The 13,660-nt window shown below is 31.3% G+C and overlaps 1 protein-coding gene across 3 annotated transcripts in view; it reads right to left on the bottom strand.

Annotated features, from left to right (window-relative positions):
• Positions 1-11,105, bottom strand: part of LOC119603225 (G-protein coupled receptor Mth2-like) — a 52,551-nt gene extending 41,446 nt beyond the window's left edge. Inside the window, exon 1 of one of the 3 annotated variants that reach the window (XM_037955203.1) lies at positions 11,039-11,105. The gene's annotated coding sequence lies outside the window, so the exon portion shown is untranslated. Of the gene's footprint in view, positions 1-9,304; positions 9,324-10,811 lie in introns of those variants that run through there. The other 2 variants (XM_037955202.1, XM_037955204.1) reach the window with 2 other exon arrangements.
• Positions 11,106-13,660: the final 2,555 nt, after the last annotated feature.

A 13,660-nucleotide genomic window follows, 5' to 3' on the forward strand; every position in this document is an offset into this window, starting at 1 on the left:
ATAAAAATCTTATGTATCTTTTTTAAATCACAAAATTCGAAATATTTCTTTCGTCAAACTTTCGGTTTTATATTTAGAATCATTTAAGAAGAAAACAAACAACCCTGTACGATTTCAGATAATAACTAAAATTTTCTTAAGAATACCAAGAATATTTTCCAAAGAAAGAAAGAGTAGGTACTATTGAATATTTGATCATACTAAGGGGCGAAAGTTATAGTGACCTACTTTTTAAAGAAAAATATTAAAATGTTGTTAAAAATACTTAAAAAATTATCAAGAATTTTTCTTAATACAATAACAATATTCATTTAATGCTTTAATATTCAAACTGCAGACTGAATTCCAAAAATAAAAAATATGTTTAAATTTAAGTTATATATTTTTTTTTTTTTAATTTTAAAGTGCAACCCATGATGAAGGCTATAATTTACCAATTACAAATTAATATTAACCGGAACTGTGATGATGATAAATGTTTTGCAAAAAATGCGTGGTGGTCTTTCAATTGATGTTTATGTACATATGTATGTTAAAAACAATTTGTCACAGCTTCTTTTTATTTTTGCTAAATAATACATTATTTATCAGTTTTTTAATTTCAATAATTTATATGAAATTTTTACACAAACATATTTGTTTAATTAGCAAGGTTAACTTGGTAAAATTGAAGCTTGTAGGAGCTCTCCAAAATTAAATGTTGAAAAAAAAATTATGTTTTTTTTGCATGTTTAGTAGTAATTTTTATATTAATGACGTATTTTTGTATAAAACTGCCTTGGATTTTGAACAAAAAGAATAGGAGCATTTAACCGCATAAAACTATCAACGAATTGTTTTGTATGAAAGTTGGTTGAACAGAAATCTTGAATGTTTATAGGAGCCAACACACAATTGCAGTGACACAGCAACAAAGATGACATATATAATACTTTTGGACAAAAGAGTAGCCTTATATGACATGGCTCAGTTCATTGTGTTATAGGATTTTTAATAAATTTAGAAATCCCAACAAGCACTAACTAACTAACTAACTAACTAACAACTAACGAACGAACGAACGAAAGACGAACGAACGAACGAACGAACGAACGAACGAACGAACGAACGAACGAACGAACAACGAACGAACGAACGAACGAACGAACGAACGAACGAACGAACGAACGAACGAACGAACGAACGAACGAACGAACGAACGAACGAACGAACGAACGAACGAACGAACGAACGAACGAACGAACGAACGAAACGAACGAACGAAACGAACGAACGAACGAACGAAGAAACGAACGAACGAACGAACGAACGAACGAACGAACGAACGAACGAACGAACGAAGAACGAACGAACGAAACGAACGAACGAACGAACGAACGAAACGAACGAACGAAACGAACGAACGAACGAACGAACGAACGAACGAAACGAAGAACGAAACGAACGAACGAACGAACGAACGAACGAACGAACGAACGAACGAAACGAACGAACGAACGAACGAACGAACGAACGAACGAACGAACGAAAACGAACGAAACGAACGAACGAACGAACGAACGAAGAACGAACGAACGAACGAACGAACGAACGAACGAAACGAACGAACGAACGAACGAACGAAAACGAACGAACAACGAAACGAACGAACGAACGAAACGAAAACGAACGAACGAACGAACGAACGAACGAAACGAACGAACGAACGAACGAACGAACGAACGAACGAACGAACGAACGAACGAACGAACGAACGAACGAACAACGAACGAACGAACGAACGAACGAACGAACAACGAACGAACGAAACGAACGAACGAAACGAACGAACGAACGAACGAACGAACGAACGAACGAACGAACGAACGAACGAAGAACGAACGAACGAACGAACGAACGAACGAAAAAACGAACGAAGAACGAACGAACGAACGAAAACGAACGAACGAACGAACGACGAACGACGAAGAACGAACGAAACGAACGAACGAACGAACGAACGAACGAACGAAAACTAACGAACGAACGAACGAACGAACGAACGAACGAACAAACGAACGAACGAACGAACGAACGAACGAACGAACGAACGAACGAACGAACGAACGAACGAACGAACGAACGAACGAACGAACGAACGAACGAACGAACGAAAAAACGAACGAACGAACGAACGAACGAACGAACGAAACGAACGAACGAACGAACGAACGAAACGAACGAACGAACGACGAAACGAACGAACGAACGAACGAAACGAAACGAACGAACGAACGAACGAAACGAACGAACGAACGAACGAACGAACGAACGAACGAACGAACGAACGAACGAACGAACGAACAAACGAACGAACGAACGAACGAACGAACGAACGAACGAACGAACGAACGAAAAAACGAACGAACGAACGAACGAACGAACGAAGAACGAACGAACGAACGAACGAACGAACAACGACTACTAACGAACGAACGAACGAACTAACGAAACGAACTAACTACTAACGAACGAACAAAAGAACTAACGAACTAACGAACAACGAACTAACTAACTAACTAACTAACTAACTAACTAACTACCTAACTAACTAACTAACTAACTAACTAACTAACTAACTAACTAACTAACTAACTAACTAACTAACTAACTAACTAACTAAATAACTCACTAACTACCTTTCTATGTAGTCTGCACAATATTCTTTTGACTAGTTTATAGTCTAATCTATAGTTTCGTCTATAGTGTAGTCCATAGTGTAGTCTATAGTCTAGCCTATAGTCTAGTCTATAGTCCAGTCTTTAGCCTGGTCTACAGCCTAGTCTATAGTGTAGTCTATAGTCTAACAACATTTTAAGTTGGTCTGGCCCGTAATTGACCCTTTCGCCATAAAGGCCAGCTAGTCGTACTAATGTTATATTTTACAAAAATGTATTTTTTTCGACTCCTGTAGATTCGGTCCATAATTGCTTCAAGACCTCATAAAAGGTACTCTTTTGATGTTTAAATATATATTAATATTTATATATTAATAATGGCGCCTAAATATAGCGATCTTCACACATTTTAATATGAGTTTTTTTCGTAGGACATGATAATCTTTGTGCCTTGTCACCGAATATTTTGTGGTTCAAAAAGAGATTGGTAGGGAATAAGTAGGGTTTTTACCATTCACTTATAGCTGTTGTCAGGCATTTCTGATTTAACTTTTTTACCCGTTTATAAGTCTGTTAAATATTTTTAGAGGCTTTTTTGATTTTTCCCAAACAGACAAAACTATTTCAAACAGTTGTATATCATTGCAGATGGCTTTTTAAATATACATATACAGGTATATTTCAGAAAAAGGCAACATCAAAAATATTTAAAATTAATAAACAGATAAATATTCTTAGATATTTCCAAATTATCTGTTTATTATCAGCGCCTGACGTCACAGTTGTGTCTGGACTAAAGTGTTTTTTTGGGGGGAAATATTCAAATTGATTCAAAATACGCATGAATTAATAAAAATTGTGATTTCTTTGCCCAAAACTTAAAAACACATGTGGGGTGTCTAAACCAAAAATATTCATTGTTTTATGACAATTTTTAGGTATATTTTTATTTTGAGGAATATCTTTGTTTTGTTTTTTTGGAATCATTTCAATGTTAATTTAATACGTATACAAAAAACCGGTTTAACAATTTCAACTGAATTATTCATTTAAAATTTATTCCAACAAACGAAAAAAACATCTTTTTAGTACTAAAAATTTTATTATTTATAAATTAAAAGTTGGTTTTAGCCATTTTCACAATTCCTTTATATTTCGGGATGCACACTCCTACATATGAATACAAATATTGGCACAGACAAACAAAAAAACCCAGCTGATGACCGGTTTTGCTATCAAGGTAACAGACACTAACTACACCTGGATATTAGCAAGAAATTAAATGCCCCTTAGGGCCTTGCATACCATCAACAGCGTGATGAACCCAAATTAACCAATTAAATGGAAATTTTAACACAGTTTCAGAATAGTTGTTAAAGAACATATTTTAAGTATTTTTAATAAAAAATAATTCTGGAAATACTAATTTATATTATGATAAAGATGATTTCGTCATTCTGTTTATAAAACCCTCGAAATAGTGGTCGTAGACACACAGAAGTACATAATCTATTTTGTAGTCTAGTCTAGAGTCTAGTCTAGTTTCTAGTCTAGAGTCTAGTCTATAGTCTAGTCTATAGTCTAGTCTATAGTCTAATCTGTAGTCTAGTCTATAGTCTAGTCTATAGTCTGGTCTATAGTCTAGTCTATAGTCTAGACTATAGTCTAGTCTATAGTCTAGTCTATAGTCTAGTCTATAGTCTAGTCTATAGTCTAGTCTAAAGTCTAGTCTAGTCTATAGTCTAGTCTATAGTCTTGTCTATAGTCTAGTCTATAGTCTAGTCTGTAGTCTAGTCTATAGTCTAGTCTATAATCTAGTCTATAGTCTAGTCTATAGTCTAGTCTAAAGTCTAGTCTATAGTCTAGTCTATAGTCTAGTCTAAAGTCTAGTCTATAGACTAGTCTATAGTCTAGTCTATAGTCTTGTCTATAGTCTAGTCTAGTCTATAGTCTAGTCTAGTCTATAGTCTAGTCTATAGTTTAGTCTATAGCTAGTCTATAGTCTAGTCTATAGTCTAGTCTATAGTCTAGTCTATAGTCTAGTCTATAGTCTAGTCTATAGTCTAGTCTATAGTCAAGTCTATAGTCTAGTCTATAGTCTATTCTATAGTCTAGTCTATAGTCTAGTCTATAGTCTAGTCTATAGTCTAGTCTATAATCTAGTCTATAGTCTAGTCTATAGTCTAGTCTATAGTCTAGTCTATAGTCTATTCTATAGTCTATAGTCTATAGTCTATTCTATAGTCTATAGTCTAGTCTATAATCTAGTCTAAAGTCTAGTCTATAGTCTAGTCTATAGTCTAGTCTATATCATTCCATTCACTCAGTTTAAACATTCTTATTGAAAGTTCTCTATAAATGATCTTCCACTTCTCTAAAGTAAATGTCAATTCTTAAAAAATCAAATTTCTAATTAATTTATTCAACTTGTTTTTTGGGAATTTCACAAAACCAAATTATTTATAATAATTACAGTAAAAAACAAACAATGAGAAAAAAATTATTAAATTTTTATTGTACTTTTTTTTTTTTTTTTTTTTGTTTGAAGCATCACATGTTAATTTTTGATCTACAAATAAACACCAAATGGTTATTCAAGTGTAAACAATTTAATTATTTTGAATGAAAATTTAAACGTAGGTAGTGGAGTGGACTCAGTACCACTGAGGCAACTATCGACTCATAAACAATAGACATTTGTTTAGTAACAGATTTATACAAAAAAATTATTATTAATAAATACGTGAATGCTGAAAACAACAATGGAACACTTGAAACTTGTAGAGCGCTTTAAGAAACAACATAATTGTGACAAGTTTTGGAAGTTTTGGGCAAAAAAGTGGAATACTATAGTTATAGTTAAAAGGGGCTACAAATTGCCAGTAAAGAGGGTGAGGAAACTGCAAATGTTTAAAATTTAGCCACTTAATAGTTGCGAGCTCTTTGTCAGAAGTTCAAAATAGTCAATAGGTTACTACTATACACATCACCGGTAGTTAGCTGTTTCTTTTCAATTATCACTTTAGGCAGTACTAAATATCAATGTTTGGTGAAAATAACACGTTCACAGCACTCACCTATTATAGTCTATTTATACCGTAAGTCTAGACCTCTGTGTAAAGTACTTAACAATTATCTCTTAAAATCTTGCAAAAATTCAATAGATTCCAAAAAAAACACACACACTCAAAAATTATCGATTGTTTTAAAATTGCTACTGATTTGCCGCAAGGTATGGTAGATCTGTACTATATGTACCTACAACCAGAGCAAAAAGCTGTCAGTCATTCATGATTGAGTATTTTTATAAAATTTTGTTTAGAAATTTCTAACACTTTTATTTATTTGTTCTTAATCTTTTATGAATTTGTTAAAATATAAATGATAATTTTCATAGTTAATTTGAAATCTTAAGTTTCGGGAATAAATACTAAAAATAACATGATTTCTATGAAATGGAAAAATTATTATAAAATACTTATCATTGTTCAAATTTAGGAAAACAGAGAAATTTGTTCTTCTATCTAAAACCATTTGCAAATAAAAGGGTGTTTTTGGGAGCTGTCTAATTATAGATCAACTTTTACAACACTTCAGATAATCTAGTTTTGTATAAAGGATTGAAGAAGTTATACACCGACTGCTTCCGAATTGATTGGCGAAATTTATGAAGGGTTTTGTCTCTTATAAGTACTGACACACGGTGATGGCATTACGGAGCACTAAAAACTATAGACCTATTCGCAACCAATTTATTAAACAATTCTATTGGACAATAAAGAATAAGTTCAGTTTTAAGTTAAAGTACAAAGTTGAATTTGATATCGACTCACAAACCGATCTCAATTGTCACCCATAGTCATCAATTTTTATGAATATTACAAATTTTATTACTCGCCACACGTTAATAATTATAAATTATTAAGGAAATAAATAAACTAATATTGCTATCGTATACAAAATACGTGATCAAATTTCAGACAATTAGATTTTAAACGTGATACATTTCGATTTTTATTTTGATTTTACGCTTAGATATTAATTTAATTAGTTTTGTGTTATACTATGATCATCGCTAAAGTTATATTCGGAAAATGGTCTCTAATATGTGCTCAGTTGTGGGTCAACACCCTCGAAAGTTAGTACCACGAAGCCTAAAATTATATTTAGTACCATGATGTACAATTTTCTATGAAGCCATAGTCTAGCCTATAGTCTAGTCTATAGTCTAGTCTATAGTCTAGTCTATAGTCTAATCTATAGTCTAGTCTATAGTCTAGTCTATAGTCTAGTCTATAGTCTTGTCTATAGTCTAGTCTATAGTCTAGTCTATAGTCTAGACTAAAGTCTAGTCTATAGTCTAGTCTAGTCTAGTCTAGTCTAGTCTAGTCTAGTCTAGTCTAATCTAGTCTAGTCTAGTCTAGTCTATAGTCTAGTCTAGTCTATAGTCTTGTCTATAGTCTGGTCTATTGTCTAGTCTATAGTCTAGTCTATAGTCTTATCTATAGTCTAGTCTATAGTCTAGTCTATAGTCTAGTCTATAGACTAGACTATAGACAAGACTATAGACTAGACTATAGACTAGACAATAGACTAGACTATAGACTAGACTATAGACTAGACTATAGATAAGACTATAGACTAGACTATAGACTAGTCTATAGTCTAGTCTATAGTCTAGTCTAGTCTAGTCTATAGTCTAGTCTATAGTCTAGTCTATAGTCTAGTCTATAGTCTAGTCTATAGTCTAGTCTATAGTCTAATCTATAGTCTAGTCTATAGTCTAGTCTATAGTCTAGTCTATAGTCTAGTCTATAGTCTAGTCTATAGTCTAGTCTATAGTCTAGTCTATAGTCTAGTCTATAGTCTAGTCTAGTCTAGTCTATAGTCTAGTCTATAGTCTAGTCTATAGTCTAGTCTATAGTCTAGTCTATAGTCTAGTCTAGTCTATAGTCTAGTCTAGTCTATAGTCTAGTCTAGTCTATAGTCTAGTCTAGTCTATAGTCTAGTCTAGTCTAGTCTAGTCTAGTCTATAGTCTAGTCTATAGTCTAGTCTATAGTCTAGTCTATAGTCTAGTCTATAGTCTAGTCTATAGTCTAGTCTATAGTCTAGTCTATAGTCTAGTCTATAGTCTAGTCTATAGTCTAGTCTATAGTCTAGTCTATAGTCTAGTCTATAGTCTAGTCTATAGTCTAGTCTATAGTCTATAGTCTAGTCTATAGTCTAGTCTATAGTCTAGTCTATAGTCTAGTCTATAGTCTAGTCTATAGTCTAGTCTATAGTCTAGTCTATAGTCTAGTCTATAGTCTAGTCTATAGTCTAGTCTATAGTCTAGTCTATAGTCTAGTCTATAGTCTAGTCTATAGTCTAGTCTATAGTCTAGTCTATAGTCTAGTCTATAGTCTAGTCTATAGTCTAGTCTATAGTCTAGTCTATAGTCTAGTCTATAGTCTAGTCTAGTCTATAGTCTAGTCTATAGTCTGGTCTATAGTCTGGTCTATAGTCTAGTCTATAGTCTAGTTCTATAGTCTAGTCTATAGTCTAGTCTATAGTCTAGTCTATAGTCTGGACGGATGGACAATGCTTAATTATCTAATAAAGAGGTTTGGGGTTAGATTAGAATACTTTAAGATGGCTGCAAGTCCGAAATTTTTATGCTTTACCAACGTTTCCACTACAGTGGGTGGGTAGGGTATTGAAACACTAAAAGCTTATTATCACAATATTTGAAAATACTTTGCTTTTACGATAGTCATGTCATCACAATCATTAATTTTTTCTACTGTGAAATAATAAATTTTAATCGCATAAAATTAAAGGTGCAGCATTTAAAAATTTAAAAAATTTAAAAAAAAGACAGACTTAGTAATATAAAACATTGTGGGAAAATGTGAGAAAACTTTAAATGCATTATTATTTTATATTTGTATAAAAATTAGCCAATAGTGCGAACAAATATTTAGAAAATGTCACAACAAATTAAAACATTAAATTAAATGGAAATGTTAATTTATGAGATTTATTTATAACAAATGTTTGCCAGAAAAGACATTTAAAAGAATGAAATTTATTGGCAATAATAATTGATATTTATAACAGAAAAATGTTAAACAAATTACAACAAAAAAAGGTAAATATTTATAAGATTTATTTGTAGCAAATGTTGTGAACATAAAGTTTAAAAAAAAAGTTGTAAATATTTTGCATTAACTTGTACACGCTTCGACAATTAGAGATTAACTGGTTTTTTTAAATTTTGGTGTGTTTTTTTTTCGGTTTCAACTTGAGCTATAACATTGTTAATTCTACAAACATAATCTCCAGTTAAGGGGAATTACCATGATAACATTTCAACAATATTTTACACCTGACCAGTTTCTTTATTTTTAATTTAACTGGTTAAGTTCTTATGGACTAAAAAAGCTTTTAGCACTTTAGGAAAGCTAATATTCTGCTGTACATAAACTGTCAAGGAATAACAAATAATTTCCTTAAAATTGTCTTTTCTTTGTCTTTTGCAATGAATAAATATTCGTTCATATTCATATGATCACACACCCCATAATAAAATACAATGCAGTGTTTCACAAAACTTTTAAATCGTTGAACTTAAAAGTAAATAAAAGTTTTTATTTTTATTTATTACCGGATTATTTAGTTTTGTTATCAACTCATTAAACACTTATAGAAAAGTAAAAAAAAAACACTTTAATAATTTTGAGAACACTACACTAAAAAGCAAATTTATTAAAAATTATATTTAGAATGTAACATTTCCAAAAAGACACGTTTTCGGTAAAGAAAAGTCTCTTCAAAAAAGGTACTTTGTTTTTGCAATGAAAGCTCTTTAAAAAGAGACACTTTTTCTATAGAAAACAATCTCTTCTAAAGAGACACTTTTTCTATAGAAAAACAGTCTCTTCTAAAGAGACACTTTTTATACAGACAACAGTCTCATCTAAAGAGGCACTTTTCTTTGGAAAAACAGTCTCTTCTGAAGAGACACCGTTTCTATAGAAAAACAGTCTATTCTAAAGACACACCTTTTCTATAGAAAAATAGCCTCTTCTAAACAGACACTTTTAGATGAGACACTTTTTCTATAGAAAAACAGTCTCTTCTAAAGAGAAATTTTTTCTATAGAAAAACAGTCTCATCTAAAGAGACACTTTTTCTATAGAAAAACAATCTCTTCTAAAGAGACACTTTTTCAATAGAAAAACAGTCACTTTTTCTATAGAAAAACAGTCTCTTCTAAAGAGACACTTTTTATACAGACAACAGTCTCTTCTAAAGAGACACTTTTTATACAGACAACAGTCTCTTCTAAAGAGACACTTTTTCTTTGGAAAAACAGTCTTTTCTGAAGAGACACCGTTTCTATAGAAAAACAGTCTATTCTAAAGACACACCTTTTCTATAGAAAAATAGCCTCTTCTAAACAGACACTTTTAGAAGAGATACTTTTTCTATAGAAAAACAGTCTCTTCTAAAGAGACACTTTTTCTATAGAAAAACAGTCTCTTCTAAAGAGATACTTTTTCTATAGAAAAACAGTCTCTTCTAAAGAGACACTTTTCTTCTAAAGATACACTTTTTCTATAGAAAAACAGTCTCTTCTCAAGAGACACTTTTTCTAAAGAAACATTTTTTCTATAGAAAAACAGTATCTTCTAAACAGACAGTTTTTCAATAGAAAAACAGTCTCTTCTAAAGAGACACTGTCTAAAGAGACACTTTTTCTATTGAAAACGCTTTCTATTGAAACTTGTTCTATAGGAAAACAATCTCTCCTAAAGAGACACGGTTTCTTTAATAAACCGATAGAGTAACAGACAGTTTTTCCATAGAAAACATCTCTTCTAAAAGTGCCATTCTAAAGAGACAGTAGTCTCTCTTAAAGATTCACCTTTTTCTATGAAAAAGACTTGTCTAAAGATAAACTATTTATATAAAAGAATAAATTATCAAAGGATTATGTTGAATTTTATCTCAAAATTTTGGGGAAGTAGGGAGTTTTAAAATTCGTTGCAAACTTATAACGAAGAGTTATGTTTACTAACTTTTTTCTGTGTGTTTCTACCAATATTCTTAAGATTATAAATTGTCAAAAGTAATAATAATAAAAACAAAGAAAAAAGTGAAAAACATACCACATACAGCACAAAACGAAAACAGTAAATGTCAATAAAGAAGAAATCCAAACAACAAACAATGTGTCACATTAATAAAAAATCATACAGCAACAACAAAAAATTGGCATTTTTTTTTTTCAAAATAAACACGGAAAAATAAAATCAATTTTTAAAAGAAAAATATCTTTAAAGAAAATGAAAATAAATAATTTATCATTTAATTTTTATCAGGTTTTAATTCTTACTTTTTTTTAATTCTTTTCCAAAACACACTTTTTTTCTCAAATTTTAATATTATTTTTGTACAACTTTAAAAATTGGCCACTTTATTTTTTTAATAAAATTACATATTTTTTTATAATTTTAATATCTTTATTCAAAAAGATTTGTTTATTTTAAATCAACACTCTTCTTAAAATTCTGTTTTTTTCGTTATTGTTGAGTTTTTAATTGTTGTTTTGAAATTTTTCTTAACAAATTCCATTTGTATTCATATTGTATTGTTTATAAACAAATCAATTTATTAGTGAAAAATGTTTGAATAAAATTTAAGTGAATTTTAACACGGTTTCACGTACTTTTTCGTCTTTGACAAATAAATGACCGTTCAGCTGAAATGCTCCGCATAAACTGAAATTAGTAAAAACAAACAACAAACTAGAAAAACAGCAACAAGTATCCGGAGCAACAGTTGTTGCTGTTCCAACCGAACCATCAAACCAACAGTCAGTCATTTACTTGTTCATTCATTCACTCATTTAATCATTCTGTGATCGAACCAAAATCAAACCTACCCTAAACCAGGCATGGAAAAGTGAAACTTTGAAATATTAAAAGCTTTTTTTCAGAACTAAAAGTAATACATAACTTTTCAGCTATAAAGTAGCATACTGACTAATCAATGGACTAATTTATTAATTATTGTATGGACAAAAGCACTGTGTATTATTTTTACTAGTCTATATCTGGACTATTATTAAGTCTACAGGTTCGCATATAGGCTAGACCTATTTATTTGCTGGACTAGCCTGTGAATTACCCCATTGAATAATTCATTAACTTGCCTATTAGTGGTGTAGCCTTATCGAAACGAAGTCCTTTCGAACTATGACGATAATCAACCCAACTATTGCTTAGTCCATAGACTAATTTTCAAATGTTTATGTTTAAAACAATTATACTTAATTTTCCATCCCTGCTTATACGCTTAACATTGTTAGTGCTACCAACCAGTAATAACACATTTAATGTTGTGTTGGTAGCAAAAGTTTGAAGCTAAAACCCAACAAACATAAAGAATCAAACATTTATAAATATACGAAATTATACATTTTTATGCTACCATCAGAAAAATTAAGTACTGTTTTAAGTACTTTCTGATATCGGTACCCGCACCACAATTTCGTCACTTTTTTAACTTGTACACATTTGTAGTCAACAGACCAGCCTGTTGTAGTCTATAGTATAGTCCATAGTCAAGTCTATAGTAAAGTCTATAGACAAGTCCATATACAAGTCTACAGGCAAGTCTATATTCTAGTCTATAGTCTAGTCCATAGTTTAGTCTATAGTTTAATTTATAGTCTAGTCTGTAGTCTAGTCTATAGTCTAGTATATAGTCTAGTCTATAGTAAAATTTATAGTCTAGTATATAGTCTAGTCTATAGTCTAGTCTAGGGTCTAGTCTAGGGTCTAGTCTATAGTCTAGTCTATGGTCTAGTCTATAGTCTATGGTCTAGTCTATAGTCTAGTCTATAGTCTAGTCTATAGTCCAGTCTATAGTCTAGTCTATAGTCAAGTCTATAGTCTTGTCTATAGTCTAGTCTAGAGTGTAGTCTATAGTCTAGTCTAGAGTGTAGTCTATAGTCTAGTCTATAGTCTAGTCTAAGTAGTCTAGTCTATAGTCTAGTCTATAGTCTAGTCTATAGTCTAGTCTATCTAGTCTATAGTCTAGTCTATAGTCTAGTCTATAGTCTAGTCTATAGTCTAGTCTATAGTCTAGTCTATAGTCTAGTCTATAGTCTAGTCTATAGTCTAGTCTATAGTCTAGTCTAGTCTAGTCTAGTCTAGTCTATAGTCTAGTCTATAGTCTAGTCTATAGTCTCGTCTATCGTTCTAGTCTATAGTCTAGTTTAAGTCTAGTTATAGTCTAGTCTATAGTCTAGTCTATAGTCTAGTCTATAGTCTAGTCTATAGTAGTCTCTAGTCGTCTATAGTCTAGTCTATAGTCTAGTCTATAGTCTAGTATATAGTCTAGTATATAGTCTAGTCTATAGTCTAGTCTATAGTCTAGTCTATAGTCTAGTCTATAGTCTAGTCTATAGTCTAGTCTATAGTCTAGTCTATAGTCTAGTCTATAGTCTAGTCTATAGTCTAGTCTATAGCTAGTCTATAGTCTAGTCTATAGTCTAGTCTATAGTCTAGTCTATAGTCTAGTCTATAGTCTAGTCTATAGTCTAGTCTATAGTCTAGTCTATAGTCTAGTCTATAGTCTAGTCTATAGTCTAGTCTATAGTCTAGTCTATAGTCTAGTCTATAGTCTAGTCTATAGTCTAGTCTATAGTCCTAGTCTATAATCTAGTCTATAGTCAAGTCTATAGTCTAGTCTATAGTCTAGTCTATAGCCTAGTCTATAGTCTACTCAATAGTCTAGTCTATTCTATAGTCTAGTCTATAGTCTAGTCTATAGTCTAGTCTATAGTCTAGTCTATAGTCTAGTCTATAGTCTAGTCTATAGTCTAGTCTATAGTCTAGTCTATAGTCTAGTCTATAGTCTAGTCTATAGTCTAGTCTATAGTCTAGTCTATAGTCTAGTCTATAGTCTAGTCTATAGTCTAGTCTATAGTCTAGTCTATAGTCTAGTCTAT

The sequence above is a fragment of the Lucilia sericata genome, unplaced genomic scaffold, assembly GCF_015586225.1.
Source record: "Lucilia sericata isolate MDLA Ls3-8-SP2 unplaced genomic scaffold, ASM1558622v1 Contig000284F_arrow, whole genome shotgun sequence".
NCBI lineage: Eukaryota > Metazoa > Arthropoda > Insecta > Diptera > Calliphoridae > Lucilia > Lucilia sericata.